The following is a 6175-nucleotide window of genomic DNA, read 5'->3' as shown; positions in this document are numbered from 1 at the left end:
GCAGGAGGATCGTCGCAAGTTCGAGACCAGCCTGATTTACAAAGTGAGCGCAAGGACAGCCTGAACTGCATAGCGAGACCCTGTCTCAAAAAGACAAAAAAAAAAAAAAAAAAAAAAATCTAATCATAAAAAGAATTATGATAAGGTTATTAAGAGTGTCCATACTGAATCTAAATATTTTACATAGTGCTGGATCCTCAGGGAGGTGGTCAGCTTAGATTAGGCCATTACAGTATGGCCCCATGATTTAATTCCTGCTGTGTTATAGAGAAAGCGAGACTATGCATACACACTCACAAACACTCACACATACTCACACACACAAACACACACACACACACACACACTGAACCTTTCCATGCCCTGTGAGCCTCTGCCGGGCTCGCAGTCCTTCAGGCCTCCCTCGCTCCACCTGTCAGGCCGCAGTACCCACTGCTCATGTCGGAACTTGAGTTTTGACTCCTTGAATCTGGCTGTCCCTTCTCCCTTGGGTGCGTTTTATCTCTTTACTGAGGTGTAGTAAACTTCTCATTGCTGGCTGGAGATGCGGCTGACTAGCAGAGCCTGGGCTCAACCCCTAGTATTTCCAAGGAGAAACACAAAATGTTATTCTACATATATCTGTGAAGCAACGAGGTAAAATCCTTAGAAAAGATTAAAGTCAGACTTGTGTCAAAAGAGATGTATCCAAAGCAAAGAGTTTCAGAATGTTTAAGAATTCAGTTGGCAGAACATTACCATGAAAAGGCAACCGTGAATGAGGAGTCTTAACTTCAGACAAACCAATCAAGACCAAATCTATTATACAAGTATTATTTCTAATACAAAATGTAAAATTTCACAAGGGAAAGATAGCTGTCATGATACCGTGCCACCTATTTCATTAACTCTCAAGTGTATTTATTGGGGTAACTATCTGTAAAATAAAACTTATTGTTTTAACTGCATACTTTACTGGCTTTAATGATATGGGAGTATATTACTGTCAGCATCCACCTTCAAAAGTTTTTAATTATGCCAAAACACAGCTTTGTGAATTAAACCGTGACTCCCTAGTTTTTGTGTCCTGGCTGCTGGTGTCCACTATTGAGTTTTAGCAGTTTTTTCATTTCACTCTTGTTCACCTCCTCCACAGGTTCAGTGATACCTTTGGGGTTTTGTGTCTGATTGGTTTTACTTAGTATAATGTGCCAAAGTTCATTGTGTCAGGATTTCCTGGCCTTTGAAGGAGAAATCCTTCTGCTTTCTAGGTAAATGCCGCATTTTCTTGATCCTCTCACTTCCTGGTGGATACTGACCTCCGCCCACTTTTGGCTCTTGTGAATAGCTGTGGCTGTTGGGTACAATGCTGTAGAACCACTATTGTACAAATATCTTTGTAGGTTCTTGCTTAAGACCTTTTAAATCAGCTTTTAGTTGAGGTTTCATATTCCTCTTTGCAGGTCATTTGTATTCCTTTGCATCTTCCTTCAGTATATTTACAGTTAGATAACTGCTCTGGTAATTTGAATGGGAATTGTTTCTTAATTTTGAATATTATAATAAAATTAAAACTGAACTAAAACTTAGAGGAGTAGAGTGAGTGTGGAATTTCACGGGAACTTTGAAAAAGTATTGGAAGCAACAGTTGTTCGCCACCTTATCAGCTCTGTGCACCCTGAAATCCATAAATGTTCCCAGGAATTCACAAATCCCTTCTGTTTTATCCCAGCTTTGTGTTTTAGGCGCCTGGTTTCTTCCCATGTTCCTTTATCATGAGTGCCTAAGGCTGTGAAACAGCACCTGTATGTCCCCCGCATCTGCAGAGTTTGGCTATAGGTGTGCTTCGTGGCGCATTCCTGCCCTTGCTCTCTGGGCATCACTAGGCTGTGTGGGAAGCTGTGGCATATGGTGAGGAGGAGACAATGTATGGTGCAGAGGATCTTCCCGAGCTCCGCACAAAATCATACAAGAGGCTATTTCAGGGAACGGAGTGCATTCCAGGGGGCCCTCCTGCTTCCTTAGGGCTAAATGTAGCAGGGCAGTGGGGCCTGTTTCCAGCTGGGTGCCTTCTTCCTAGGTCTGCTCTCAGGCCACTGATATCCTGAATGTATCCACATGGCACCGAGTGCAGTGCTTGCCAGGTGGATCTGCAGGCAGGTATGTTTCGGTCATATGTGCAAAATTCAGGGAGTGTACAACCAGAGGGTCACCTTGCTTATTCATGCTGAGGTCTTCGTTGCAGAACGTCCTCAGTAGACAAGAGACTTTTCCACATATGTATGGAAGAGTTCTGGAGGCAAGAAATATCATTGCCTTTCTCTTCTCCTGCACACTCCCTACTCCTTAGAATGCAGTTTTAGGACCCCAGTTCAGGAAAGGTGTTACACAGTTGGAGAGTTTTTGGGCCCCTTTCGACACACTTCCCTGAAGTATGAACCGAGACTGTCTTTGAGTCTGAAATAGACATGCTGTCATAGGCAGGCTTTGCAAGGGAAGAAATTGAATTAGGACATATGATTTACAGGAGGATCGTACAGTATTCACCTAAAAGGTCCAACGTGAAGCAGTGTAAGAGATCTGTCCATGTCCTAGAGACTCAAAGTGTCCTGATGCGGTCCTGGATGCCACGGCAATGTCTTTCATGTGTCCAGAGAAAGACCTAGACAACATGAGAATGTCCTTCAGGAGTCCAATTGGAGGCCTAGAGCCCATGACAATGTCCCATACAAGTCTGTATCACGATCTGCACTGGGAAGGTCCGAAGTTTAATGCTTGAAGCTAGAAAGTCTGTGCCTGTAGGATGACATATATTTGCTAGCAGGTTCCAGGTACTGGAGCTGGGTACTGAAATCCAAGGTAAGGGTCATGTGGGGAACCACGCAGACTGCTTTGAAGCTCAGAGATATGTGAGGACACCTGAGAACATGACCCCGCTTGTCTAGTGCAGACACCCAGTGGGATACAGTTATGTGACCATGACTTAGCACAGATAAACACGCATGATTTGGTTAAGACACTCTGCAAGAATGTAAATATGAGATACTCACCTGTATAAGAATTCTGCAATAAAGATGTAGGTGGCTCTTGCTCTTGTGCTCTTACACTCTTATGCTCTGCCCTCTTCCATGCTGCCTGCTGCTGTTGCTGATGTCTTGCACCTGCGCATTCCTTATCCTCGTGACCTAACTCTTGAAAATCTCCACTGGGCCCCCAGAGTGGGCTGACATCTGGTGTAGTTGGCAGGATATTGATGTGAATGGTCGATGGATGTTGTGGAATTAGCACCTGAAAGCAAGAGAGAGTCCAGGGAACGGCTAGTAAGTGTTCCCCACTTATTAGCCATTTTCTGGGCTCCCTCTTGCCTTCAGGTGCTGATTCCAGAAAGGGGGCCCTGGTCATGGCTACCTGTAACCACCTTGTTTGCAGCTTGTAAAGTCCAGGATTACTGGCAAACAGTCTGTTTGAAGCCTGAGGAGGTGTAATAAGACTTGGAAGGGATAGGTAAATTCTTATCCCACACCATGAAATCGCAAGGCAGATGGCTCGGCTGTTGTGCACCCCTTTCCGCAGTGTAAATCAAGAGGTGGAAGGCCTTGTCTGGCAAGAAGACCAGCTGAGGCAGGTAGAAGAGGACCTGGAGCAAATGTTGGCTGCTGTGCAGCTCTTGTTTTGGGGTGTGACAGATATTTCTGGGGGAAACATCTCCAAAAGCAGAAGTCCTGGTGTGGGAGAAAAGCCCTGGGAAAATCCTGTGGTTTGGCGCACTAGGCCCGCTATTCTTCAAGAAGTGCAGGAGGAGGAACCCCTAGCACAGGGTGGAGAACTGGGTGGGTTGCCTACACCTACCTGGCACACAATGTACACGACCTGTACAACCATGGGCCTGTGGGAGCTCTCAAACAAGTAAAGCAGAAGGCGGGTGAAAGTGTCCATGTGGCTGTTCTGGTTGTGGGACCATGAAGCTGATAATACATAGTGAAGCTCACAGAGTGTCCCAAAGAGCTCACAATGCCAGAACCCCCTAGATGAGATGGGATCTGCAGTTTGCAGAGGCCAAGCCAGAGGTAATTAATCAGACTGTGATAAATTGGTTGATGGAAGAGGCTTGTAGACCTTGGGAGAATCCAAGTGACCTGCTGGAGCAAGTCAGTAAGTGACTTAAAACCTTAGTGACTAGAGCAAGTCAGTAAGTGACTTAAGACTTAAAAACTGTGCTACATGAAATGGGCATGTGGCAGGTGACGTTTCCACTGCAGTACCATAACCCACATGAGGAACTGCTGATGGCACGCATGAAGAACATAACCCTGACAAGTAGCCCTGCTGGCATGTTTAGGTCAGAGGCAGTCCTTCTAGCTCTCTCTACCTATCACCCAGTCCATGATGCTGTGGGTGCTCTGGCCAGGCTAGGACATGGGAAAGTAAAACACCAAAGTGGGGAGACATCTGTGAAAGCAGTACTGGCAAAGGAGAGAAAGAAGGGGGACCCCCGGTGAGCAGGTCTGTCCCCCCAAAGACAGTCTCTGGGACCACTCAAGGTTGGTCATTGCCACATCTGTATGGACCTGCTGGCTGCTGGCCTAACTGCGGACAAGTTCGACAGGCAGCCTTTTCATGTGTTGCTGACTCCATAGAGCCAGGTATTCATTCAATAGCAACACAGGCTGATGGGCCAGGGCCGAAAGGCCAAAGGACTTCCCATGCAGCAGAAAAGAGTGCCAGTGGCCTCCTTTTACTCCTTGCACTCCTTTTCCCTTGGAGGCAAACGGAGATACCCAGGTCTTCGGGTTTCCAGGAGAGTGGAGGCCACCTGTGAAATGGAGGAGGTAAAGGTCCCCCACAAATGTGCAGCATGCAGTAGTGTCGATGGACATCAGAGCCAAGTCAACGAGCATATACAGCCACTCAGACCAATTTACAGGACCTAATGTGCACACAGAATGCTATCGAGCTCCCTGCATCATGGTCTGCAAGGCCCAGGTGACTTTGGGTATCCTGTGCCTGGCCCCATGCCTGCATGATGTTTATGTATCCCTGGTGGTTGAACACATACTGAGGGTGGACACACTCACTGCTGCTGGGCTCGACACCATGCAGGAAAAATGCCTGTTGTGAATTTGCTTGATAAAATCTGTAACCTGACGGTGCACACCATGCAACACTGACTCTCCCACAGGCCTCATGCCTTGTGTATGCAAAACAGTGTCAGCTGCCTGAAGGTCGTGAGGCAATGGGACAGACTGTCTTGAAGCTGGAAAAAGTGCAGGTGATACTGCCTAGGAAGAGGCCTTCAGTATGGCCCCTGCAGAATAAAGACCGGTCGTGGCGAATGACTGTAACTTCTCACCAAGTTGCTGGTGGTCAGGACCAATCCGCCTTCACCCAGAAGGGCAGGCAGTGGAACTTTCTGATGTTTCCACAAGGCTCTTTGAACAGCCCAAGTTTGTGTCATGCTCTGATGGCCCAAGACTGTCCCTCTTGGCCAAGCCACACTGTGTGCCACTGTTTCCTATTGATGCTAGTTTGTTCACCTGATTGTTTTGCTGATTTCAAGCTGCCCTGCCCAGCCTGAAAGAAGGTTTGCTGACATGGGGGTGAGCCGAGAAAAAAGCAAAGGTCCAGGGACCTGGCTTGTCTGTGAAATTCTTGGCTGTTGTATGGTCAGGTAAGGCCAGACCCATGACAGTATGCCAGTTACAAGTGTACATGCTAGATTTTGGCAGATGGGCTTCACCTAGGTTCCCTGCTGTGTCCTTTCTACCAGCTGAGCCAAAGGGGCACAGCATGGGCTGCACAGATGCAGCAGAAGCTGTTTCTCGAGACTCCAAGAGGGCTATCACACAGGTGCAAGCCCCACGAGCCCTTGACCCTAACCTGCCGTTTATCTGAGTCATCAGTGTTGATGAGGATGGATTTGGCTGGGTTCTATGGCAGAAACAGGGGAAGCAGAAGCCCCTGTGGGTTTTGGTCACATTTCTGGAAGGGAGCAACAGCCAGTATTCCCTGATTGACAAACAACAGTGTCGCATGCTGCTCTGCCCGCCTGTGAGGAATCAGGAGATGGACAGAGGTCTGGGGATGGATGTGAACAGCCCATCCCAAGAGTGGAGTGGCACAGGACCCACTCTCACGCGTTGGGTGATGGACCTCCAACAGAGGGCTTTCTTTTGGCTAGCTTATTGGCAGCTGAACT

At 47.5% G+C, this 6175-nt stretch overlaps 1 long non-coding RNA gene across 2 annotated transcripts in view; it reads right to left on the bottom strand.

Annotated features, from left to right (window-relative positions):
• The window catches only part of LOC102030507, a 71395-nt gene that overhangs the window by 34842 nt on the left and 30378 nt on the right, over window positions 1–6175 (bottom strand). Inside the window, exon 1 of one of the 2 annotated variants that reach the window (XR_259959.2) lies at window positions 3030–3138. The exons of the other annotated variant lie outside the window; for it this stretch is intronic. This is a non-coding gene — a long non-coding RNA (uncharacterized LOC102030507). Of the gene's footprint in view, window positions 1–3029; window positions 3139–6175 lie in introns of those variants that run through there. 2 annotated transcript variants of the gene reach the window in all.

The sequence above is a fragment of the Chinchilla lanigera genome, unplaced genomic scaffold (genome assembly GCF_000276665.1).
Source record: "Chinchilla lanigera isolate Chin_1 unplaced genomic scaffold, ChiLan1.0 scaffold00011, whole genome shotgun sequence".
NCBI lineage: Eukaryota > Metazoa > Chordata > Mammalia > Rodentia > Chinchillidae > Chinchilla > Chinchilla lanigera.
The sequence above is the reverse complement of the archived record's forward strand: the minus strand, read 5'-3'. Positions and strand labels throughout refer to the sequence as shown.